Genomic DNA, 27,083 nt, shown 5'->3' on the forward strand with positions numbered 1-27,083 from the left:
TTATTTTTACTTGGTTACTCTGGTCTCCTGATGTTGAGGTTTGATTTGGTTCATATTTTAATGTTCTTCGATCGTGTACAAGCTGGTGTTGAAGTTTTTGAAATTTTTACTTGGTTACACTGGAGTGTTGAAGTTTTTATTCGTTTTTGTAACCAGAACCCGAGTACTCTAACAAAGATTAGAAGATTTTCGAATGACTCTTTTATCTTTCCCAAGATGAGGAATTTTGGACAACTTGGTTATATAAACCTGATTCTGACTATTTGTTTGTTAGCGATAACTTAACTTTGCCCGGGGAGGTTTCTAAATCTTCTTTACTGTTTTGTTGTTTTTATTATGATTAGTGATTTATGATGATGATACACCTAATAAGATACCCTCTTCATTACAGTGGCCAAAGGACTCCTCATTAGGTGGAAGCCAAAATTGTATTATTTAATATGGCTACATGATCTTGCAAATTGGATGGAATTTTGGTCAACTTTTCTAAGAATCTTTACATTTCAGTCTTTTTTTTTATACTCAACATATACTTTTGTTAGTTCCTGAGTTTTCTTTATGGGTGTTGCAGGGGAGAGAGCCTATAAATATGTGGTTCACAATGGAACCCATGGCATGGCAGACAGAGGCTCACTGATGTTGAGGTTTGATTTGGTTCATATTTTAATGTTTTGTGCCTACTATGGATTGTTTGGGTTTTAATTAATAGCTGATCTTCTAGTTCTCATTTGATTATATGGGTACTCTTTATGATATAATTTGTCATTCAATAAATTTGCTATCGCTGTTAAAAATAAAAAGAATATTGAGATATTCGTTGATCCAGTTTTGCAATGAGCTTATTTCTGATTTTTCGATATCTGGAACAATTTGCAATTCTTGATGATAATATTAGAATGATAATGGCTACATACATAGATCAAATTTCTTTGATGAGTCATTCTCTATTATTTTATTTTTGAGATTGGAATGTAAGACACAAATTGAATTGTGTACTTGTTCTTATGCAGTGTGGTTTTGTCAAAATAATGATGTTCTTTCATTATAGCATGGAGCCTCAAGTTTTGGTTGCATATTTCATTTTGAAGCATGTTTTCTTGATATTATTTCATCTGGTGTTATAATTTTCTTTCACTTGTTTGATCTTCTGACTTTGTATTCTGGTTCTTTTTTTTTTCTGGTTTTTTGATTGTGAGGTTTGATACATGTTAATTGAAAAACGACATTGTTTTCTATAGTGCGGTGTGTTTTGAAACAATAACATTTGAGTAGTATCAAGCCTCAGGTTTATTTTGGAACCTCTACTTGGAATGCAAATTATTTTCATTTCATTTATTATTTGCCGATTCTTATTGTTCTGGATTTGTTTCTTTATGATTTACTATTAATACTTATTTTTTCTTATGAATGTTCACGTACTTCCCGTTCAGCCTATAATGTGTGGCTTGCAAGGGATCCAGTGGCAGGAAGAGGTTCACATACTTCCTTCCCAGCCTTGGGATAAAACAATTGATTTACTTACATGTGTGTATTTGTTTTAGGATAGTGTTGAAAGCGAAAATTGGGATAAAACAATTGAATTACTTACATGTGTGGCTTGCAAATTGGTTGGAAATTTGGTCAACTCTTCTAAGAATCTTTATATTTCAGTCTTTTTTTGATACTCAGCATATATTTTTTTCAGTTCCTGAGTTTTCTTTGTGGGTGTTACAGGGGAGAGAGCCTATAAATATGTGTTTTACTGTGGAACCCATGGCAAACAGAGGCTCAATGTTTTTATTTTTACTTGGTTACTTTGGTCTCCTGATGTTGAGGTTTGATTTGGTTCATATTTTAATGTTCTTCGATCGTGTACAAGCTGGTGTTGAAGTTTTTGAAATTTTTACTTGGTTACATTGGAGTGTTGAAGTTTTTATTCGTTTTTGTAACCAGAACCCGAGTACTCTAACAAAGATTAGAAGATTTTCGAATGACTCTTTTATCTTTCCCAAGATGAGGAATTTTGGACAACTTGGTTACATAAACCTGATTCTGACTATTTGTTTGTTAGCGATAACTTAACTTTGCCCGGGGAGGTTTCTAAATCTTCTTTACTGTTTTGTTGTTTTTATTATGATTAGTGATTTATGATGATGATACACCTAATAAGATACCCTCTTCATTACAGTGGCCAAAGGACTCCTCATTAGGTGGAAGCCAAAATTGTATTATTTAATATGGCTACATGATCTTGCAAATTGGTGTCTTTTGATGCATGTCTACTTTTCAGTCAGTTGAAGTTTTGGATATCTTTTGATACAATTGGATAAGAAAGGAGAGTACAGATAATTCAAATTTCTTCAATGAAATTCTATTTACTATTTTTAATCCAGATATTTCAAATTTCTTCATTGAGTTGCTATATACTATTTTTATTTTCAGACTTTGTCATAAGACATACTAATTGAATTGTGAACTACTTTTCTGCAGCGTGGTTTGTCATAGAGCTTTCAGTTTTTATTTGGTGATATCTAGTAAATTCCTTTAGTTTCAGTATTTGTTCATCAATTTTGAGAGCATATATTTATTGATTTGTTATTTTTCTCATTTTTCTCTTTGGTTTTGCAGGAGAGGTAATCTAAATGCAAACAATTCCTTCGTGATCTTCCTCTTGTTTGATTTTTAGTTTTTGTTTTGACACTCTTTTTTCCCTGGTTACTTTGGTTTTGATCTTGAAGTTTGCTGTTCTTATTTTAATAATCTGCAGCTACTAATTAATGAGTTATTTGTTTTCACAATATTGAGATATTCTCTCAATCAAGTTTATTTTGGTACACTTCTTGCAATGTGAATTATTTTCGATTCATTTTCTCTAGAGTTTTAAATTCTTTTGTTTTTCAATATTTCATCTGTATTGTTATTATTTTCTAGTTGATTATTTTGGGTTCTTGCTTCTGATATTTTATTTGGTTGTTGTTGGTTTCAAACTTGGAGTTTGGCGCGCTTATTTTAATGTGATACACTACTATTATAGAGTTCGTTAGGTTTTTAGTCGACTTGTTTGCTAATTCCTCTTTTGCATCAAATATTATTCTTCGTTTGAGCATGTACATATCGTGTTTTGCTTTTAATATATTTATTTTGCAGCGTGGTTGAGTTCTGATGTGATTTTTCTTTTTAATGTGTTTCAATTTGGACAGCACGCTTCGTTTTTAACATGTAATCTGGTAGTACAGAAGTTTACATGATTCTGTTGAAATTCTGACAGCTTTGTGGGGCTCTCTGTAATTATGACCTTCTGATCAGCAACTTGGTTTGGAGAATTACTCTACTTTTCTTTATTCTTAATTTATTCTACAACTATTTTTCACTGTAGTTTTGCTGAACATGTATATTCTGGTGTTCACAGTGCAAGTACCTAGAAGTCTCAAGCACACTGCACCTTGTTAATTTTGATGTGCTGCAGTTGGAGATGAGTGCCTCTGCTTTGTACTACTTGTGTCATGTGAAATAAATTGGTCTTTATTTTTAACTTATGTGTTTGTTCCCAAATAATTGGTCTTTGATCATGTACAGGTTGGACATTAAGTTTGTGTTTCTTCTAGTGTTGAAGTTGGTGCCAATGTTTTTGTGTTTCTTCTAGTGCTGAAGTTGGTGCCGAAGTTATACACGGTGCCATTGGTGCCGAGCGGAGCGTTTTTTCCTATGATGCAATGGAATATTTATGAGGTTTTACTCTATTCTATAGATCACTCCACTTTCACTTCTTTATGTATTGCTTTAAGTTTATATTGTTTAATTTCCATGTGAAGCTTTTGTTTGTTTTTGCAGTTTATTTGATTCATAACTCATGATTTTTGTTCTGTGCTTTCTCTAGGTCCAAGAGTTACCTTCTGTTTTTATAGCTTTTCTTGCATGGAGATTATAGCCAAGGTGATTTTTTTATTGGATTGGATTCATTTATGTTGAGTATGGTTCATATTTACCGATAAGTAGACACACCTCGAGTCTGTCATTACTTACTAAAAGGTTAACTATTAAGTTTAGAGGTGATCATTACTTAATTAAAGGTTAAGTATTAAGTTTAGAGGTGATCATTACTTAATAAAATGATCTTAGAGAATATGACATATATCACAGAAAATCAAAACATTTGAAAACAGGAAAATGCAAATAACAAAGAGCACCTAAGATAGAAAGCTAATTAAGGAAATGCAACCCCATTTCATCAATTAAAACTTAAGGGGAATTTAGACCTTAATAATCTGTGACAGGTAACTGTTCATAAGAGCTAGGGGTGATGAAGAAAATTTCATAGACAACTGCAGCAATAGCCGAACCAATCAACGGGCCGACACAATAGACCCAATGATTAGTCCATGTCCAGCTAACAACAGCAGGCCCAAAAGACACTGCCGGGTTCATGGAAGCACCATCAAAGGCCCCACCTGCCAAGATGTTGGCTCCTACGATGAAACCAATTGCAATTGGAGCAATTGTTCCTAGGCTACCATTTTTTGCACTTCCAATTCTCGTTTGATCATTTGCACTTTTTGATATAATTTGTCATTCGATAAATGTGCTTATTGCTTTTAAAATTAAAAAGAATATTAAGATATTCGTTTATTCATTTTGTAGTCAACTGATTTCTGGATATCTACAACAATTCGCAATTCTTGATCATAATGGATACGAATGATAATGACTACAAATTCTTCATTGAGTCGTTCTTTATTATTTTTGTTTTTGAGTTTTAATCGTAAGACACAAATTGAATCGTGAACCTGTTTTTTGCAGTGTGGTTCGTCAAAATAATGATCTTCTCTCATCATAGCATGGAGCCTCAAATTTTGGTTTGCATATTTATTTTTAAAGCATATATTTTCATGATATTTTATTTCCTCTGGTGTTGCAGGGATGATAATACTTTTCTTTCTCATGTTTGATCTTCCCGTTTTGTATTCTGATTCTTTTTTTTGGTCTTTTGATTGAGGTTTGATTTGGTTCTGACATGTTAATCTAAAAACGACGTTTTCTGTAGTGCATTATGTTTTGAAACAATAACATTTGATGAGTATCAAGACTCAGGTTTATTTTGGTACCTCTACTTTGAATGCGAATTATTTTCGTTTCTTTTTTTTATCTGGCCGATTCTTGTTGTCTACTCTTCTGGATTTGCTCCTCTATGATTTACCATTACTACTTATTGTTTCTTATCAATGTTGAAAACTATACATGATTTAAGATTTTTTGTTTTCGTGTTTTGGGAGAGCTTGGTGGGCCTATCTTTGTTATGCTGATTTGTGACTTAGTTTGAAGAACTATGATACTATTCTTTCTTCTTGGTTCTTTTTCTACAATCTGTTTGTTACAGCCTAATTTTAATTTTCTTGTGGTGTTAACAGAGTAAGATTTACACGGGTTTGGTATACCACAAAAGTTTCCTACTTTTTCAAACACTGAACCTTTTAATCACCATAATGTTCAGTTGGTTGTGTTACATTTCATTATAGTTGTTTCAGCATCCACACTTAATTTTGTGAGGTTATCATATTCTTCCAGCGTTGAAGTTTTTGTGAGTTTCTGTAACGTCTTACTCCGTGGTTTAAAATACAAAATTCTGGAGTAACTCTTCCCTTCCCAAGGTAAGGATTTTTGACAACTTGGTTAGGTGGTGTTTGTTATGATGACCTGTTTCATTGGCCCACAAACTCCTCTGGTATTGCAGTAGGCTTAGTAGGCTTAAATTGTGACGTTTCATATTGAGCACGCCATGATATTAAATTGATAGTGAGGATATGATGTTGATCTATAGTAAATTCTTTTTGTTTCCATCTTTAGCGATTCTGAGGGCATAAAGTTCATGATTTGTTATTTATTCTTAGGTGTTGCAGGAGAGGATATGGTTTTGATTTAAGTCTTGATATGCTTTTCTTAGAATCAAACTTCTCTTGACACTTCTTTTACTCATCAAGATTTTGTTTTGTATAATTTTTTGATATAATTCTTTGTTTGGTAATCGAGAGACGCGTTTATCCATTTTGCAGCTGGCTAAGAGCTTTCGATGTCTAGAATGCGTTCATAAAATGGACAAGAGCACATAGCCAATAGTTTTAATTTGGTGATCTCTAGTAATTTTTTTTTGTTTCAATGTTGAAATTTATGCTCTCAGAATCGATAACAAAAAGAATTTCATGATTTGTTATTTATTCTTTTTGCTCATAATCATGATTTGTTATTTATTCTTAGGTGTTGGAGGAGAGGATATGATTTTGATTTACGTCTGGATATGCTCTCAGAATTTCACACAATCAAACTTCTCTTGACTCTTCTTTTACTCATCAATATTTTGTTTTGGATAATTTTTTTATATAATTCTTTGTTTGGTAATCGAGAGACGCGTTTATCCATTTTGCAGCTGGCTAAGAGCTTTCGATGTCTAGAATGCGTTCATAAAATGGACAAGAGCACATAGCCAATAGTTTTAATTTGGTGATCTCTAGTAATTTTTTTTTGTTTCAATGTTGAAATTTATGCTCTCAGAATCGATAACAAAAAGAATTTCATGATTTGTTATTTATTCTTTTTGCTCATAATCATGATTTGTTATTTATTCTTAGGTGTTGGAGGAGAGGATATGATTTTGATTTACGTCTGGATATGCTCTCAGAATTTCACACAATCAAACTTCTCTTGACTCTTCTTTTACTCATCAATATTTTGTTTTGGATAGTTTTTTGATATAATTCTTTGTTTGATAATCGAGAGATGTGTTTATCCATTTTGCAGTGGACTATGAAGTTTCGATGGAATGCCTTGATAAAATGGACAAGAACATGGAACGTAAAGTTTTAATTTGGTGATCTCTAGTAAATTTTTTTTGTTTCCATATAGTTTTTTTAATATAACTTGTCAAACTATTGGAAATAAAAGAATATCAAAATATCCGTTTATCCATTTTGCAGTGAGCTAATTTCTGGATATCTCGAACAATTTTGGATTATAATGAATAAGAACGATAATAGTTACAGATGCATAATCAAATTTCCTCGATCATTTGTTCTTTAATATTTTTATTTTTGGGCTTTGATTACCATGCACTCAAATTGAATCGTGAACCTGTTGTTCTGCAGCATGGTTTGTCAAAATCAAAAAAATTTTGAACTTTGATCAAGGCTAGAGATCTCAATTTTTGATTACTCTTTTAAAATATTTTAGTTTTCAATAACTCCATCGCTTTCGAATTCATATTTTCTTGATATTCTATTTCCTTTGATGTTGCAGGAAGGTAATTTGTGAACGCTGATTCCTTCTGGTTCTGGTTCTATCTTTCTTTTGTTTGATCTTCATGTTTTTTTTATTCTTATTCTTTTCTGGTCTTTTGATTTGGTTCTGGCTTAGACCGTCATGCATGTGAATTAAAATATGACACGCTGTTTTCTGCAGCCTCAGGTTTATTTGCTACCATGTACTTGGGTTGTGAACTATTTTTATTTTCATTTCTATTCTGATTGTCTAGTCGATTTACTTCTTTGTTCTATGCTTGACTTTTTTATCTGAATTCTGACAGTGCAAAAGTTTACATGATTCTTGGTGGTCTTCTCTTTGTAATGTTGATCTGTGACTTGGTGGTCTTCTCTTTGTAATGTTGATCTGTGACTTGGTTTGAAGAATTATGCAACTATTCTTTCTTTCTTCTTGTTTAAGCATCTTTCATAGTGTATATTTTCTTACAATTGCTTTAATACTATTTTTTTCAAGTTTATTTCATTCTTGAGAATCTGTGTATATTTGTCAATATTTATTTCATCAGATACTAACTCATATTTAGTCCGCTAAGCTTAGCCTATACACTTTGTTAACTTTTCCTCTCTGCTGGGATTAATTTGGCTATGCAAATTTAGATTTAACATCTCAGCTGGGATTATTCTTTCAAATTTGGGCGAGATTATCAGATAATGGCGATTCATCATTGGGATGTAATTGGTCCTTTTTATTACATGGTATATGAATTTGTGTTTCTTCCAGTGTTGAAGTTTTTATTTGTTTTTGTATCCAGAACCTGAGTACTCTGACAAAGATTAGAAAGATTTTGGAATGACACTTTGGTCTTTCCAAAGATGAGGAATTTTGGACAGCTTGGATACATAAAATTGATTCTGATGATTTGTTTGTTAGGGCCAGATAACATAACTTTGTCGAGGGAGGTTTTCTAAATCTTCTTTACTTTTTTTTTTTGGTGATTAGTGATTTATGATGATGATGAGACACCTAAAATGATACCCTCTTCATTACAGTGGCCAAAGGACTCCTCTGTATTAGGTGGAAGCCAAAATTGTATTATTTAATATGGCTACATGATCTTGCAAATTAGATGGAAATTTGGTCAACTCTTCTAAGAATCTTTACATTTCAGTCTATTTTTGATACTCAGCGTATACTTTTCAGACTTTATCATAAGACATACTAATTGAATTGTGAACTACTTTTCTGCAGCATGGTTTGTCAAAATAATATTCTACATGGCGGTAGAGCCTTCAGTTTTGATTTGGTGATCTCTAGTAAATTCTTTAGTTTCATTATTTGTTCATCGATTTTCAGAGCATATATTTATTGATTTGTTATTTTTCTCTTTAGTTTTGCAGGAGAGGTAATCTAAATGCACACAATTCCTTGGCGTTCTATCTTCCTCTTGTTTGATCTTTTAGTTTTTGTTTTCACACTCTTTTTTCCCTGGTTACTTTGGTTTTGATCTTGAAGTTTTCTGGTGTTATTTTAATGATCTGCAGCTACTAATGCGTTGTTTTTTTTCACGATATTGAGATATTCTTTTATCCATTTTGCAGCTAGCTTCTGGTTATATATTCCCCATGTTTGATCTTCATGTTTAATATTTGATGAAACATATGTATCTGTTTATTGCATATTGCAGTATAGTGTTTTGAAACAGGTTTATTTTGGTACACTTCTTGCAATGTGAATTATTTTTGATTCATTTTCTCTGGAGTTTTAAATTCTTTTATTTTTCAATATTTCATCTGTATTGTCATTCTTCTCTGGTTGATTATTTTGGGTTCTTCTTAGATATTATTTGGTTGTTGTTGGTTTCAAGCTTGGAGTTTGCCGCTCTTATTTTAACGATGATGCATTACTATTATAGAGTTCGTTAGGCTTTTAGTCGACTTGTTTTTTCTAATTCCTCTTTTGTGTCAAATATTATTCTTCGTTTGAGCATGTACATATCATGTTTTGCTTTTAATTTTTGTTGCAGTATGCTGGAGTTTTGATGTGAATTTTCTTTTTAATGTGTTGCAAATTGGACAGCACGCTTCGTTTTTAACCTGTAATCCGGCAGCGCAGAAGTTTACACGATTATGGAGAAATTCTGATAGTTTTGTGGGTCTCTCTTTGTAATTATGACCTTCTGATCAGTGACTTGGTTTGGCTAATTACTCTACTTTTCTTTATTCTTAGTTTATTCTACAACTATTTTCACAGTAGTTTTGCTGAACATGTATATTCTGGTGTTCATAGTGCAAGTACCTAGAAGTCTCAATCACACTGCACCTTGTTAATTTTGCTGTGCTGCAGTTGGAGATGAGTGCCTCTGTGCTTTGTACTATTTATGTGCTGTGAAATAATTGATCTTTATTTTTAACTTATGTCTTTGTTCCCAAATAATTTGTCTTTGATCATGTACAGGCTGGTCATTAAGTTTGTGTTTCTTCTAGTGTTGAAGTTGTGTGTTTTCAGTATCCAGAACCTAAGTATAAGAACCTGAGGATCCAGAACCTGTCATAGGGTATAAGATTCTGGAATAACTCTTTGCACTTCCCATAATGAGAAATTTTGGACAATTTGGTTACGTCATATGTGTTGTTTGCTGTGACAACTTAACTTTGTTGCGAGAAGTTTTCTCTAATTTTCATTTATGATGATACTCCTAAAAATATATGCTCCTCATTTACAGTCTTTACATGCATTAGGAGGTAGCTAAAATTGTGTCATTTCATATATGGCTGAAGATTGGATGGATGTACCAGAATCTGCAATTGGCTGTTGTAATTACACTTCCATTTGGTGATCTCTATTCTGACAATGAATAAAAATTAATTAAAAAAAATACTTCTAGGTTGAAGATTGACTTATATAATTTTATTAACATTCCAAGTGTTTTGACTTTTGATTTGAAGGTTTTCTGCAATCTGCTGCATTCATGGAAGTTATACACAGTGCCATTGGTTCCGAGCGGAGCGTTGTTTCCTCTGATGCAATGGACAGGAAGGGCTCAGTTTGTGGTTGTCATTGTTCAGAATATTGATGATGTTTTACTCTATTCTATGGATCACTTCACTTTCACTTCTTTATGTCTTGCCTTGAGTTTATATTGTTTAATTTTATGTGAAGCTTTTGTTTGTTTTTGCAGTTAATTGGATTCCTAACTCAGGATTTTTGTTCTGTGCTTTCTCTAGGTCCAGGAGTTACCTTCCGTTTTATAACTTCTCTTGCAAGGAGTATAGCCGAGGTGATTTTTTTATTAGATTGGATTCATTTATTTTGAGTATGGTTAATATTCACTAATAAGTAGACACACACTCGAGTCTGTCATTAAGTTTAGAAGAGGTGATCGTTACCTAATAAAATGATCTTATAGAACATGACATATATAGCAGAAAATCAGAACATTTGAAAACAGGAAAATGCAGATATCTAAGAGCACCTAGATAGAAATGATGTCTAGACAAGATTTCCTTGCAGCCTTGGTGAGATTCTTATCAACAACCTTAACATTTCTATGTTAGTTGTTATTTTGTTATGTTTATTATTACTAATTATAGAAACACAAGATAATGCAATGTATGCTAAAGAGGTGAGGTGTAAACGGAAATAAATTGAAAGAATAATGTTCTTTGATGTGTACAAGCTGGTGTTGAATTTTTTGTGTTTCTTTCGTTGTTGAAGTTTTTATGTGTTTTCCAAATAGTGTACAAGTTTCTAGATTAACTCTTTGCCTTTCTCATGATCTGGAAATTCGGAAAACTTTGTTATGCCATGATGCTATGATTTGTTGGTTGAATGGTTGGGGACAACTTAACTTTGTTAGCAGAGATTTTCTATAATCTTGCACTGTTTTATTGTTTTTGTTGTTATTTGTCATTAATGCTTTGTACATGATCTTGCAGCCTTTAATTTGGTCATCTGTTGCCATTCAAAAAAAATAATAATAATAATTTGGTCATCTGTTTTACAACTTCATGTGTCAGCTATGTTTGATACTTAGCATCTACTTTTGTTGTTCCTTTCAATTTTTTGTGTGGAAGAGAGGTTCACATACTTTCAGTTACTTTATGTTCAGCCTTCGGATGAAACAATTTTTTACTTACTTATGTGTATTTGTTTTGGGATAGTGTTGAAACAAATATCCAAGGATGAAACAATTCTAGAGAGCTTGGTTTGGTAATTTTTTGTCTTTTTTGTCCTGTTGATTTGCCACTTTCTTTGTTATAAAATTATTTATTTCTATTTTCTTGCCATTATTAAGGAAATGATTGGTTTGTAACTTTATTGTTCAGTTGATCATTTGCCACTTTTTCATTCTCTTGACTTATTCTATTATGGATTGGTTGTGAAGAATTGTTTGCCTAGCTTTTGAATATAGTTCTTCATTAGATAATAGAGATGTGTTTATCCGTTTTGCAGTGAGTGTCTTTGGATATATGTAGAACATTTTAAGATTCTTTCTTAAATGGATAAGAACAGAGAACGTTCTAGATAAATCAATTTTCTTCCACGACTCATTCTTTATCATTTTTATTTCTTTGCGTTTATGCAAGACATATAAAGTGAACGGTGAAAATGTTTTTCTGCAGTGCGCGGCTTCTTCATAGCATGGAGCCTAGATTTTCATTTGGCGATCTCTAGTAAATTCTTTTTGTTTCAATCTTTATTGGTTCTGAGAGTATATTTTTCATGATTTGTTATTTATTCTTTGTGTTGCAGGAGTGGATGATATGATTTTTATTTACGTATTGATATGCTTTTCTTAGAATTTCACACCATCAAACTTCTCTCTCTTCGTTTATTCATCAAGGTTTTGTTTTGTATAATTTTTTGATATAATTCTTCGTTTGATAATTGAGAGATGTGTTTATCCATCCAATGACTCCATCCAATGTCTATAATGACTTGACACAATGGACAAGAACGAAAAACGGTTCCATATACATAAATCAAATTTCTTCAATATGAGTCGTTCTTTACTATTTTTACTTAGTTTTGTATGTTTTCAAAATAATAACTTTCTTCATAGCATGGAGCTTAGTGTTTTGATTTGGTGATCTTTATTAAATTGTTTTTGTTTTCAATATTTTGTCTTGTTCTATATTCCTTTTGTTTGATCTTTTTCTATATTATTCTTTTCTGGTTGATTTTTTTGTATTTTGGTTGTTATTGGTTCTGTTCTTGGAGTTTGCATTTCTTATTGTAATGATATGATACTATTATTGAGTTCATTAGGGTTTTAATTGACATGTTCTTCTATTTCATCTTCTTCATCAGATATTTTTGTACACATGGGTGTTTTGTGTTTATTTTGTTGCCAGCACGTGCATGTTGGAGTTCTGATGTAATTTTTTCTTTTTAGTGTAGCTTGATGTATGATTGTCACCTCTAGTAGAATTTTTCTATTTTGTGAAATATGTACCTGTTTACTGCAGGGTAGTAGTGTGTTTTGAAACAAACTTTTATTTTGGTAAACTCTTCTTTGTTCATAAATTATTTTTCATTCCTTATTTTCTATGGAGTTTTATTGTCCATTCTTGTTCAGCCTTAGAGTTTTCTTACCCATCAATACTACTATTTTCTTACATTGGAACAGTGTGAAAGTGCTGGTGAAATTGGGAAAGCATGTCACGCATCATCTGCTTTTGATACTCAACAGTAGGAAGACTCTTTACATTTCAGTCTACATTTAATACTCAACATCTACTTTTGAGTTTTCTGTGGGGAGATAGCCAATAAATGTGCAGCAGGCACAGGTTCTCATATTTCCCATTCAACTAGTAATTTTTTTGTTTGTGTGTATTTGTTTCTAGGTTTGGGATATAACTGGATGGAGCAATAACTTGGTATAGGGGGAACCTAATGGAGCACAAGAATCTGCAATACTCTGTTTTTGTTGTGCTTTCATTTGGTGATCGCTACTCTTCAATGAATTCTTCACGCTTCTTTTTTTTTTTTTTGAGGATCTCGTTCATTTGATTCTTTCATACGTTCCATTTGGTTTTCACAGGGAGGACATGTACTGTGAAAGTTGTGGCAGAGATTATCATGGACTTATTTTTGGTTTGGTGTGCTAAGTAAAGAACTACGAATGTACTTGTTCTGAATGGTGTCTTTTGATGCATGTCTACTTTTCAGTCAGTTGAAGTTTTGGATATCTTTTGATACAATTGGATAAGAAAGGATAGTACAGATAATTCAAATTTCTTCAATGAAATTCTATTTACTATTTTTAATCCAGATATTTCAAATTTCTTCATTGAGTTGCTATATACTATTTTTATTTTCAGACTTTGTCATAAGACATACTAATTGAATTGTGAACTACTTTTCTGCAGCGTGGTTTGTCATAGAGCTTTCAGTTTTTATTTGGTGATATCTAGTAAATTCCTTTAGTTTCAGTATTTGTTCATCAATTTTGAGAGCATATATTTATTGATTTGTTATTTTTCTCATTTTTCTCTTTGGTTTTGCAGGAGAGGTAATCTAAATGCAAACAATTCCTTCGTGATCTTCCTCTTGTTTGATTTTTAGTTTTTGTTTTGACACTCTTTTTTCCCTGGTTACTTTGGTTTTGATCTTGAAGTTTGCTGTTCTTATTTTAATAATCTGCAGCTACTAATTAATGAGTTATTTGTTTTCACAATATTGAGATATTCTCTCAATCAAGTTTATTTTGTTACACTTCTTGCAATGTGAATTATTTTCGATTCATTTTCTCTAGAGTTTTAAATTCTTTTGTTTTTCAATATTTCATCTGTATTGTTATTATTTTCTAGTTGATTATTTTGGGTTCTTGCTTCTGATATTTTATTTGGTTGTTGGTTTCAAACTTGGAGTTTGGCGCGCTTATTTTAATGTGATACACTACTATTATAGAGTTCGTTAGGTTTTTAGTCGACTTGTTTGCTAATTCCTCTTTTGCATCAAATATTATTCTTCGTTTGAGCATGTACATATCGTGTTTTGCTTTTAATATATTTATTTTGCAGCGTGGTTGAGTTCTGATGTGATTTTTCTTTTTAATGTGTTTCAATTTGGACAGCACGCTTCGTTTTTAACATGTAATCTGGTAGTACAGAAGTTTACATGATTCTGTTGAAATTCTGACAGCTTTGTGGGGCTCTCTGTAATTATGACCTTCTGATCAGCAACTTGGTTTGGAGAATTACTCTACTTTTCTTTATTCTTAATTTATTCTACAACTATTTTTCACTGTAGTTTTGCTGAACATGTATATTCTGGTGTTCACAGTGCAAGTACCTAGAAGTCTCAAGCACACTGCACCTTGTTAATTTTGATGTGCTGCAGTTGGAGATGAGTGCCTCTGCTTTGTACTACTTGTGTCATGTGAAATAAATTGGTCTTTATTTTTAACTTATGTGTTTGTTCCCAAATAATTGGTCTTTGATCATGTACAGGTTGGACATTAAGTTTGTGTTTCTTCTAGTGTTGAAGTTGGTGCCAATGTTTTTGTGTTTCTTCTAGTGCTGAAGTTGGTGCCGAAGTTATACACGGTGCCATTGGTGCCGAGCGGAGCGTTTTTTCCTATGATGCAATGGAATATTTATGAGGTTTTACTCTATTCTATAGACCACTCCACTTTCACTTCTTTATGTATTGCTTTAAGTTTATATTGTTTAATTTCCATGTGAAGCTTTTGTTTGTTTTTGCAGTTTATTTGATTCATAACTCAGGATTTTTGTTCTGTGCTTTCTCTAGGTCCAGGAGTTACCTTCTGTTTTTATAGCTTTTCTTGCATGGAGATTATAGCCAAGGTGATTTTTTTATTGGATTGGATTCATTTATGTTGAGTATGGTTCATATTTACCGATAAGTAGTCACACCTCGAGTCTGTCATTACTTACTAAAAGGTTAACTATTAAGTTTAGAGGTGATCATTACTTAATTAAAGGTTAAGTATTAAGTTTAGAGGTGATCATTATTTAATAAAATGATCTTAGAGAATATGACATATATCACAGAAAATCAAAACATTTGAAAACAGGAAAATGCAAATAACAAAGAGCACCTAAGATAGAAAGCTAATTAAGGAAATGCAACCCCATTTCATCAATTAAAACTTAAGGGGAATTTAGACCTTAATAATCTGTGACAGGTAACTGTTCATAAGAGCTAGGGGTGATGAAGAAAATTTCATAGACAACTGCAGCAATAGCCGAACCAATCAACGGGCCGACACAATAGACCCAATGATTAGTCCATGTCCAGCTAACAACAGCAGGCCCAAAAGACACTGCCGGGTTCATGGAAGCACCATCAAAGGCCCCACCTGCCAAGATGTTGGCTCCTACGATGAAACCAATTGCAATTGGAGCAATTGTTCCTAGGCTACCATTTTTTGCACTTCCAATTCTCGTTTGATCATTTGCACTTTTTGATATAATTTGTCATTCGATAAATGTGCTTATTGCTTTTAAAATTAAAAAGAATATTAAGATATTCGTTTATTCATTTTGTAGTCAACTGATTTCTGGATATCTACAACAATTCGCAATTCTTGATCATAATGGATACGAATGATAATGACTACAAATTCTTCATTGAGTCGTTCTTTATTATTTTTGTTTTTGAGTTTTAATCGTAAGACACAAATTGAATCGTGAACCTGTTTTTTGCAGTGTGGTTCGTCAAAATAATCATCTTCTCTCATCATAGCATGGAGCCTCAAATTTTGGTTTGCATATTTATTTTTAAAGCATATATTTTCATGATATTTTATTTCCTCTGGTGTTGCAGGGATGATAATACTTTTCTTTCTCATGTTTGATCTTCCCGTTTTGTATTCTGATTCTTTTTTTTGGTCTTTTGATTGAGGTTTGATTTGGTTCTGACATGTTAATCTAAAAACGACGTTTTCTGTAGTGCATTATGTTTTGAAACAATAACATTTGATGAGTATCAAGACTCAGGTTTATTTTGGTACCTCTACTTTGAATGCGAATTATTTTCGTTTCTTTTTTTTATCTGGCCGATTCTTGTTGTCTACTCTTCTGGATTTGCTCCTCTATGATTTACCATTACTACTTATTGTTTCTTATCAATGTTGAAAACTATACATGATTTAAGATTTTTTGTTTTCGTGTTTTGGGAGAGCTTGGTGGGCCTATCTTTGTTATGCTGATTTGTGACTTAGTTTGAAGAACTATGATACTATTCTTTCTTCTTGGTTCTTTTTCTACAATCTGTTTGTTACAGCCTAATTTTAATTTTCTTGTGGTGTTAACAGAGTAAGATTTACACGGGTTTGGTATACCACAAAAGTTTCCTACTTTTTCAAACACTGAACCTTTTAATCACCATAATGTTCAGTTGGTTGTGTTACATTTCATTATAGTTGTTTCAGCATCCACACTTAATTTTGTGAGGTTATCATATTCTTCCAGCGTTGAAGTTTTTGTGAGTTTCTGTAACGTCTTACTCCGTGGTTTAAAATACAAAATTCTGGAGTAACTCTTCCCTTCCCAAGGTAAGGATTTTTGACAACTTGGTTAGGTGGTGTTTGTTATGATGACCTGTTTCATTGGCCCACAAACTCCTCTGGTATTGCAGTAGGCTTAGTAGGCTTAAATTGTGACGTTTCATATTGAGCACGCCATGATATTAAATTGATAGTGAGGATATGATGTTGATCTATAGTAAATTCTTTTTGTTTCCATCTTTAGCGATTCTGAGGGCATAAAGTTCATGATTTGTTATTTATTCTTAGGTGTTGCAGGAGAGGATATGGTTTTGATTTAAGTCTTGATATGCTTTTCTTAGAATCAAACTTCTCTTGACACTTCTTTTACTCATCAAGATTTTGTTTTGTATAATTTTTTGATATAATTCTTTGTTTGGTAATCGAGAGACGCGTTTATCCATTTTGCAGCTGGCTAAGAGCTTTCGATGTCTAGAATGCGTTCATAAAATGGACAAGAGCACATAGCCAATAGTTTTAATTTGGTGATCTCTAGTAATTTTTTTTTGTTTCAATGTTGAAATTTATGCTCTCAGAATCGATAACAAAAAGAATTTCATGATTTGTTATTTATTCTTTTTGCTCATAATCATGATTTGTTATTTATTCTTAGGTGTTGGAGGAGAGGATATGATTTTGATTTACGTCTGGATATGCTCTCAGAATTTCACACAATCAAACTTCTCTTGACTCTTCTTTTACTCATCAATATTTTGTTTTGGATAGTTTTTTGATATAATTCTTTGTTTGATAATCGAGAGATGTGTTTATCCATTTTGCAGTGGACTATGAAGTTTCGATGGAATGCCTTGATAAAATGGACAAGAACATGGAACGTAAAGTTTTAATTTGGTGATCTCTAGTAAATTCTTTTTGTTTCCATATAGTTTTTTTGATATAACTTGTCAAACTATTGGAAATAAAAGAATATCAAAATATCCGTTTATCCATTTTGCAGTGAGCTAATTTCTGGATATCTCGAACAATTTTGGATTATAATGAATAAGAACGATAATAGTTACAGATGCATAATCAAATTTCCTCGATCATTTGTTCTTTAATATTTTTATTTTTGGGCTTTGATTACCATGCACTCAAATTGAATCGTGAACCTGTTGTTCTGCAGCATGGTTTGTCAAAATCAAAAAAATTTTGAACTTTGATCAAGGCTAGAGATCTCAATTTTTTATTACTCTTTTAAAATATTTTAGTTTTCAATAACTCCATCGCTTTCGAATGCATATTTTCTTGATATTCTATTTCCTTTGATGTTGCAGGAAGGTAATTTGTGAACGCTGATTCCTTCTGGTTCTGGTTCTATCTTTCTTTTGTTTGATCTTCATGTTTTTTTTATTCTTATTCTTTTCTGGTCTTTTGATTTGGTTCTGGCTTAGACCGTCATGCATGTGAATTAAAATATGACACGCTGTTTTCTGCAGCCTCAGGTTTATTTGCTACCATGTACTTGGGTTGTGAACTATTTTTATTTTCATTTCTATTCTGATTGTCTAGTCGATTTACTTCTTTGTTCTATGCTTGACTTTTTTATCTGAATTCTGACAGTGCAAAAGTTTACATGATTCTTGGTGGTCTTCTCTTTGTAATGTTGATCTGTGACTTGGTGGTCTTCTCTTTGTAATGTTGATCTGCGACTTGGTTTGAAGAATTATGCAACTATTCTTTCTTTCTTCTTGTTTAAGCATCTTTCATAGTGTATATTTTCTTACAATTGCTTTAATACTATTTTTTTCAAGTTTATTTCATTCTTGAGAATCTGTGTATATTTGTCAATATTTGTCAATATTTATTTCATCAGATACTAACTCATATTTAGCCTATACACTTTGTTAACTTTTCCTCTCTGCTGGGATTAATTTGGCTATGCAAATTTAGATTTAACATCTCAGCTGGGATTATTCTTTCAAATTTGGGCGAGATTATCAGATAATGGCGATTCATCATTGGGATGTAATTGGTCCTTTTTATTACATGGTATATGAATTTGTGTTTCTTCCAGTGTTGAAGTTTTTATTTGTTTTTGTATCCAGAACTTGAGTACTCTGACAAAGATTAGAAGATTTTGGAATGACACTTTGGTCTTTCCCAATATGAGGAAATTTGGACAGCTTGGATACATAAACTTGATTCTGATGATTTGTTTGTTAGGGTCAGATGACATAATTTTGTCGGGGGAGGTTTTCTAAATCTTCTTTACTTTTTTTTGTGATTATTGATTTATGATGATGACGATACACCTAAAATGATACCCTCTTCATTACAATGGCCAAAGAACTCCTCTGTATTAGGTGGAAGCCAAAATACATTTCAGTCTTTTTTTGATACTCAACTTACTTTTATTAGTTCCTGAGTTTTCTTTGTGGGTGTTACAGGGGAGAGAGCCTATAAATATGTGCTTTACTGTGGAACCCATGGCAGACAGAGAGGCTCACTGTTTTTTTTACTTGGTTACTTTGGTCTCCTGATGTTGAGGTTTGATTTGGTTCATATTTTAATGACCCCTGCGCCTACTATGAATTTTTTGGGTTTTAATTGATTGCTCTTCCAATTCTCGTTTGATTATGCGTGTACTCTTTTTGATATAATTTGTCATTCAATAAATTTGCTATCGTTGTTAAAAATAAAAAGAATATTGAGATATTCGTTGACCCATTTTTGCAGTGAGCTTATTTCTGTTTTTTGGATATTTGAAACAATTTACAATTCTTGATGATAATGAATAAGAATGATAATGGCTACAGATACATAGGTCAAATTTTTTGATGAGTCGTTCTTTATTAGTTTTTATATTTGGACTTTGAATGTACGACACAAATTTAATTTTGTGTACCTGTTCTTATGTTGTGTGGTTTTGTCCAAATAGTGATGTTCTTTCATCATACAATGGAGCTTCAAGTTTTGGTTTGCATATTTCATTTTAAAGCGTATTTTCTTAATATTTCATCTGGTGTTATAATTTTCTTTCTCTTGTTTGATCTTCCGATTTTGTATTCTGGTTTTTTCTTCTGGTCTTTTGATTGAGGTTTCATTTGGTTCTGGCTTTGATATATGTTAATTGAAAAATGACGGTGTTTTCTGTAGTGCAGTGTGTTTTGAAACAATAAAAAAACGATGTTGTTTTCTGGCTTTGATAAATTTGAGTTGTTTTCTCAGGTTTATTTTGGAACCTCTACTTGTAATGCGAATTACTTTCATTTCATTTCATTTTTTATCAGTCGATTCTTATTGTCTAGTCTTCTGGATTTTCTCCTTTATGATTTATTAATACTAATTTTTTCTTATGAATGTTCACGTACTTCCTGTTCAGCCTATAATGTGTGGCTTGCAAGGGATCCAGTGGCAGGAAGAGGTTCACATACTTCCTTCCCAGCCTTGGGATAAAACAATTGATTTACTTACATGTGTGTATTTGTTTTAGGATAGTGTTGAAAGCGAAAATTGGGATAAAACAATTGAATTACTTACATGTGTGGCTTGCAAATTGGTTGGAAATTTGGTCAACTCTTCTAAGAATCTTTATATTTCAGTCTTTTTTTGATACTCAGCATATATTTTTTTCAGTTCCTGATTTTTCTTTGTGGGTGTTACAGGGGAGAGAGCCTATAAATATGTGCTTTACTGTGGAACCCATGGCAAACAGAGGCTCAATGTTTTTATTTTTACTTGGTTACTTTGGTCTCCTGATGTTGAGGTTTGATTTGGTTCATATTTTAATGTTCTTCGATCGTGTACAAGCTGGTGTTGAAGTTTTTGAAATTTTTACTTGGTTACACTGGAGTGTTGAAGTTTTTATTCGTTTTTGTAACCAGAACCCGAGTACTCTAACAAAGATTAGAAGATTTTTGAATGACTCTTTTATCTTTCCCAAGATGAGGAATTTTGGACAACTTGGTTATATAAACCTGATTCTGACTATTTGTTTGTTAGCGATAACTTAACTTTGCCCGGGGAGGTTTCTAAATCTTCTTTACTGTTTTGTTGTTTTTATTATGATTAGTGATTTATGATGATGATACACCTAATAAGATACCCTCTTCATTACAGTGGCCAAAGGACTCCTCATTAGGTGGAAGCCAAAATTGTATTATTTAATATGGCTACATGATCTTGCAAATTGGATGGAATGTTGGTCAACTTTTCTAAGAATCTTTACATTTCAGTCTTTTTTTTTATACTCAACATATACTTTTGTTAGTTCCTGAGTTTTCTTTATGGGTGTTGCAGGGGAGAGAGCCTATAAATATGTGGTTCACAATGGAACCCATGGCATGGCAGACAGAGGCTCACTGATGTTGAGGTTTGATTTGGTTCATATTTTAATGTTTTGTGCCTACTATGGATTGTTTGGGTTTTAATTAATAGCTGATCTTCTAGTTCTCATTTGATTATATGGGTACTCTTTATGATATAATTTGTCATTCAATAAATTTGCTATCGCTGTTAAAAATAAAAAGAATATTGAGATATTCGTTGATCCAGTTTTGCAATGAGCTTATTTCTGATTTTTCGATATCTGGAACAATTTGCAATTCTTGATGATAATATAAGAATGATAATGGCTACATACATAGATCAAATTTCTTTGATGAGTCATTCTCTATTATTTTATTTTTGAGATTAGAATGTAAGACACAAATTGAATTGTGTACTTGTTCTTATGCAGTGTGGTTTTGTCAAAATAATGATGTTCTTTCATTATAGCATGGAGCCTCAAGTTTTGGTTGCATATTTCATTTTGAAGCATGTTTTCTTGATATTATTTCATCTGGTGTTATAATTTTCTTTCACTTGTTTGATCTTCTGACTTTGTATTCTGGTTCTTTTTTTCCTGGTTTTTTTATTGTGAGGTTTGATACATGTTAATTGAAAAACGACATTGTTTTCTATAGTGCGGTGTGTTTTGAAACAATAACATTTGAGTAGTATCAAGCCTCAGGTTTATTTTGGAACCTCTACTTGGAATGCAAATTATTTTCATTTCATTTATTATTTGCCGATTCTTATTGTTCTGGATTTGTTTCTTTATGATTTACTATTAATACTTATTTTTTCTTATGAATGTTCACGTACTTCCCGTTCAGCCTATATAATGTGTGGCTTGGAAGGGATCCAGTGGCAGGAAGAGGTTCACATACTTCCTTCCCAGCCTTGGGATAAAACAATTGATTTACTTACATGTGTGTATTTGTTTTAGGATAGTGTTGAAAGCGAAAATTGGGATAAAACAATTGAATTACTTACATGTGTGGCTTGCAAATTGGTTGGAAATTTGGTCAACTCTTCTAAGAATCTTTATATTTCAGTCTTTTTTTGATACTCAGCATATATTTTTTTCAGTTCCTGAGTTTTCTTTGTGGGTGTTACAGGGGAGAGAGCCTATAAATATGTGTTTTACTGTGGAACCCATGGCAAACAGAGGCTCAATGTTTTTATTTTTACTTGGTTACTTTGGTCTCCTGATGTTGAGGTTTGATTTGGTTCATATTTTAATGTTCTTCGATCGTGTACAAGCTGGTGTTGAAGTTTTTGAAATTTTTACTTGGTTACACTGGAGTGTTGAAGTTTTTATTCGTTTTTGTAACCAGAACCCGAGTACTCTAACAAAGATTAGAAGATTTTTGAATGACTCTTTTATCTTTCCCAAGATGAGGAATTTTGGACAACTTGGTTATATAAACCTGATTCTGACTATTTGTTTGTTAGCGATAACTTAACTTTGCCCGGGGAGGTTTCTAAATCTTCTTTACTGTTTTGTTGTTTTTATTATGATTAGTGATTTATGATGATGATACACCTAATAAGATACCCTTTTCATTACAGTGGCCAAAGGACTCCTCATTAGGTGGAAGCCAAAATTGTATTATTTAATATGGCTACATGATCTTGCAAATTGGATGGAATGTTGGTCAACTTTTCTAAGAATCTTTACATTTCAGTCTTTTTTTTTATACTCAACATATACTTTTGTTAGTTCCTGAGTTTTCTTTATGGGTGTTGCAGGGGAGAGAGCCTATAAATATGTGGTTCACAATGGAACCCATGGCATGGCAGACAGAGGCTCACTGATGTTGAGGTTTGATTTGGTTCATATTTTAATGTTTTGTGCCTACTATGGATTGTTTGGGTTTTAATTAATAGCTGATCTTCTAGTTCTCATTTGATTATATGGGTACTCTTTATGATATAATTTGTCATTCAATAAATTTGCTATCGCTGTTAAAAATAAAAAGAATATTGAGATATTCGTTGATCCAGTTTTGCAATGAGCTTATTTCTGATTTTTCGATATCTGGAACAATTTGCAATTCTTGATGATAATATAAGAATGATAATGGCTACATACATAGATCAAATTTCTTTGATGAGTCATTCTCTATTATTTTATTTTTGAGATTAGAATGTAAGACACAAATTGAATTGTGTACTTGTTCTTATGCAGTGTGGTTTTGTCAAAATAATGATGTTCTTTCATTATAGCATGGAGCCTCAAGTTTTGGTTGCATATTTCATTTTGAAGCATGTTTTCTTGATATTATTTCATCTGGTGTTATAATTTTCTTTCACTTGTTTGATCTTCTGACTTTGTATTCTGGTTCTTTTTTTCCTGGTTTTTTGATTGTGAGGTTTGATACATGTTAATTGAAAAACGACATTGTTTTCTATAGTGCGGTGTGTTTTGAAACAATAACATTTGAGTAGTATCAAGCCTCAGGTTTATTTTGGAACCTCTACTTGGAATGCAAATTATTTTCATTTCATTTATTATTTGCCGATTCTTATTGTTCTGGATTTGTTTCTTTATGATTTACTATTAATACTTATTTTTTCTTATGAATGTTCACGTACTTCCCGTTCAGCCTAAAATGTGTGGCTTGCTAGGGATCCTGTGGTAAGAAGAGGATCACACACTTTCTGCTCAGCCTTGGGATAGTGTTAAGAGCATGCGTACGAAGCATTTAAGATTCTTGACAAGCTTGGTTTGGAACTGTTTTGTTCTGTTGATTTGCCACTTCCTTTTGTTAGAAATTTTTTCTTGCCATTATTTAGGAAATGGTTGTTTTGGCATACTTTCTTCACTCGTGTTTATCCATTTTGCATACTTTCTTCACTGGTATGTAGAACATTTTGCATTTCTTGATTAAATGGTTAAGAACGTAGAACATATCTAGATAATTCTGGATTGAGTCTTTCTTTATCATTTCTATGTCTTTGCTTTGATGGCAAGACATACAAATTGAACAGTGAAAATGTTTTTCTGCCGCGCACGGATTCATCAGAGCATGGAGCCTAGAGTTTTAATTTGGTGATCCCTATTAAATTTTTTCTGTTTCAATCTTTATCAATTCTTAGAGCATATATTTTATGATTTGTTATTTATTCTTTGGTGTTGCAGGAGAGGATATGATTTTGATTTACATGTCGATATGCTTTTCTCAAAATTTCACACAATTAAGCATCTCTTGACTCTTCTTTTACTCATAAAGATTTTGTTTTGTATAATTTTTTGATATAACTCTTTGTATGATAGTCGAGAGATGAGTTTCTCTGTTTTGCAGCGTGCTAAAAAGTTTCGATGTCCAGAATGATCTTCTGATCAGGGACTTGGTTTGGAGGACTATGCTACTGTTCTTTCTTTCTTTCGTTTTTTTTTTTGGTCAAGTACTCTTCTTTCTTCATTCATAGATTTTTTTTTCTACACCTATTCTTCTCAACCTTGTTAACTTTTTTTTTTTTTTTTTATTGTAAGTGGAGAAATTAAAGATGAGTGCGCCTGATTGCTGGGATTAATTTGGCAATGTGAGTTTATATTTGAACATCTCTACACACGCTTCTTGATTATTCTTTGAAAGCTTGGAAGAGATTATCAGATAACGGAGATTCATTATTGGGATATAATTGGTCTTTTTTTAATAATGTTTATATGTATTTGTTCCTGAATAATTGTTCTTTGATTATGTACAGGCTGGTGTTGAAGTTTTCGTGTTTCTTCCAGTTTTGAAGGTTTTATTTGCTGAGTACTACTCTAGCAAAGATAAAGATATAAGTCTGGATGGAAATTTGGTCAACTATTCTAAGAATCTTTACATTTCAGTCTTTTTTTTATACTTAGCATATACTTCTGTCAGTTCCTGAGTTTTCTTTCTGGGTGGTGCATGGAAGAGAGCCTATAAATATTTGTTATGGAACCCATGGCAGACAGAGGCTCACTGTTTTTTTTTTTACTTGGTTACTTTGGTCTCCTGTGTTGAGGTTTGATTTGGTTCATATTTTAATGATCTGCGCCTACTATGAATTGTTTGTGTTTTAATTAATTACTCTTCCAATTCTCATTTGATTATATGTGTACTCTTTTTGATATAACTTGTCATTCAATAAATTTGCTATCGCTGTTAAAAATAAAAAGAATATTGAGATATTCGTTGATCTAGTTTTGCAATGAGCTTATTTCTGATTTTTCGATATCTGGAACAATTTGCAATTCTTGATGATAATATTAGAATGATAATGGCTACATACATAGATCAAATTTCTTTGATGAGTCATTCTCTATTATTTTATTTTTGAGATTGGAATGTAAGACACAAATTGAATTGTGTACTTGTTCTTATGCAGTGTGGTTTTGTCAAAATAATGATGTTCTTTCATTATAGCATGGAGCCTCAAGTTTTGGTTGCATATTTCATTTTGAAGCATGTTTTCTTGATATTATTTCATCTGGTGTTATAATTTTCTTTCACTTGTTTGATCTTCTGACTTTGTATTCTGGTTCTTTTTTTCCTGGTTTTTTGATTGTGAGGTTTGATACATGTTAATTGAAAAACGACATTGTTTTCTATAGTGCGGTGTGTTTTGAAACAATAACATTTGAGTAGTATCAAGCCTCAGGTTTATTTTGGAACCTCTACTTGGAATGCAAATTATTTTCATTTCATTTATTATTTGCCGATTCTTATTGTTCTGGATTTGTTTCTTTATGATTTACTATTAATACTTATTTTTTCTTATGAATGTTCACGTACTTCCCGTTCAGCCTAAAATGTGTGGCTTGCTAGGGATCCTGTGGTAAGAAGAGGATCACACACTTTCTGCTCAGCCTTGGGATAGTGTTAAGAGCATGCGTAAGAAGCATTTAAGATTCTTGACAAGCTTGGTTTGGAACTGTTTTGTTCTGTTGATTTGCCACTTCCTTTTGTTAGAAATTTTTTCTTGCCATTATTTAGGAAATGGTTGTTTTGGCATACTTTCTTCACTCGTGTTTATCCATTTTGCATACTTTCTTCACTGGTATGTAGAACATTTTGCATTTCTTGATTAAATGGTTAAGAACGTAGAACATATCTAGATAATTCTGGATTGAGTCTTTCTTTATCATTTCTATGTCTTTGCTTTGATGGCAAGACATACAAATTGAACAGTGAAAATGTTTTTCTGCCGCGCACGGATTCATCAGAGCATGGAGCCTAGAGTTTTAATTTGGTGATCCCTATTAAATTTTTTCTGTTTCAATCTTTATCAATTCTTAGAGCATATATTTTATGATTTGTTATTTATTCTTTGGTGTTGCAGGAGAGGATATGATTTTGATTTACATGTCGATATGCTTTTCTCAAAATTTCACACAATTAAGCATCTCTTGACTCTTCTTTTACTCATAAAGATTTTGTTTTGTATAATTTTTTGATATAACTCTTTGTATGATAGTCGAGAGATGAGTTTCTCTGTTTTGCAGCGTGCTAAAAAGTTTCGATGTCCAGAATGATCTTCTGATCAGGGACTTGGTTTGGAGGACTATGCTACTGTTCTTTCTTTCTTTCGTTTTTTTTTTTGGTCAAGTACTCTTCTTTCTTCATTCATAGATTTTTTTTTCTACACCTATTCTTCTCAACCTTGTTAACTTTTTTTTTTTTTTTTTATTGTAAGTGGAGAAATTAAAGATGAGTGCGCCTGATTGCTGGGATTAATTTGGCAATGTGAGTTTATATTTGAACATCTCTACACACGCTTCTTGATTATTCTTTGAAAGCTTGGAAGAGATTATCAGATAACGGAGATTCATTATTGGGATATAATTGGTCTTTTTTTAATAATGTTTATATGTATTTGTTCCTGAATAATTGTTCTTTGATTATGTACAGGCTGGTGTTGAAGTTTTCGTGTTTCTTCCAGTTTTGAAGGTTTTATTTGCTGAGTACTACTCTAGCAAAGATAAAGATATAAGTCTGGATGGAAATTTGGTCAACTATTCTAAGAATCTTTACATTTCAGTCTTTTTTTTATACTTAGCATATACTTCTGTCAGTTCCTGAGTTTTCTTTCTGGGTGG

The 27,083-nt window shown here is 32.2% G+C and overlaps 4 long non-coding RNA genes across 6 annotated transcripts; all 4 read left to right on the plus strand.

Moving 5' to 3' along the window:
• The first annotated feature begins 983 nt into the window (after nt 1-983).
• LOC123890555 lies at nt 984-3,704 on the plus strand. 2 transcript variants are annotated; one of them, XR_006802861.1, is made up of 4 exons: nt 984-1,814; nt 1,933-2,075; nt 2,168-3,292; nt 3,389-3,704. It is a non-coding gene; the product is annotated as an uncharacterized LOC123890555 (long non-coding RNA). The 2 variants fall into 2 exon arrangements; XR_006802860.1 differs by having other exon boundaries at nt 1,933-3,292.
• A 164-nt stretch (nt 3,705-3,868) lies between these two features.
• On the plus strand, nt 3,869-11,293 carry LOC123893286. Of its 2 annotated transcripts, XR_006803402.1 has the most exons (5): nt 3,869-3,912; nt 4,777-9,781; nt 9,966-10,040; nt 10,173-10,277; nt 10,452-11,007. It is a non-coding gene; the product is annotated as an uncharacterized LOC123893286 (long non-coding RNA). The 2 variants fall into 2 exon arrangements; XR_006803401.1 differs by having other exon boundaries at nt 10,173-11,293.
• Nucleotides 11,294-11,895: 602 nt separating this feature from the next.
• Nucleotides 11,896-14,045, plus strand: LOC123893287. Its single transcript, XR_006803403.1, has 3 exons — nt 11,896-12,918; nt 13,074-13,171; nt 13,271-14,045. It is a non-coding gene; the product is annotated as an uncharacterized LOC123893287 (long non-coding RNA).
• Nucleotides 14,046-14,087: 42 nt separating this feature from the next.
• On the plus strand, nt 14,088-26,889 carry LOC123889290. Its single transcript, XR_006802445.1, has 10 exons — nt 14,088-14,418; nt 14,515-14,834; nt 14,983-15,038; nt 15,903-19,231; nt 20,350-20,450; nt 20,569-20,711; nt 20,804-20,884; nt 20,984-22,660; nt 22,760-24,556; nt 24,722-26,889. It is a non-coding gene; the product is annotated as an uncharacterized LOC123889290 (long non-coding RNA).
• Nucleotides 26,890-27,083: the final 194 nt, after the last annotated feature.

The sequence above is a fragment of the Trifolium pratense genome, linkage group LG6 (assembly GCF_020283565.1).
Source record: "Trifolium pratense cultivar HEN17-A07 linkage group LG6, ARS_RC_1.1, whole genome shotgun sequence".
NCBI classification, from domain to species: domain Eukaryota; kingdom Viridiplantae; phylum Streptophyta; class Magnoliopsida; order Fabales; family Fabaceae; genus Trifolium; species Trifolium pratense.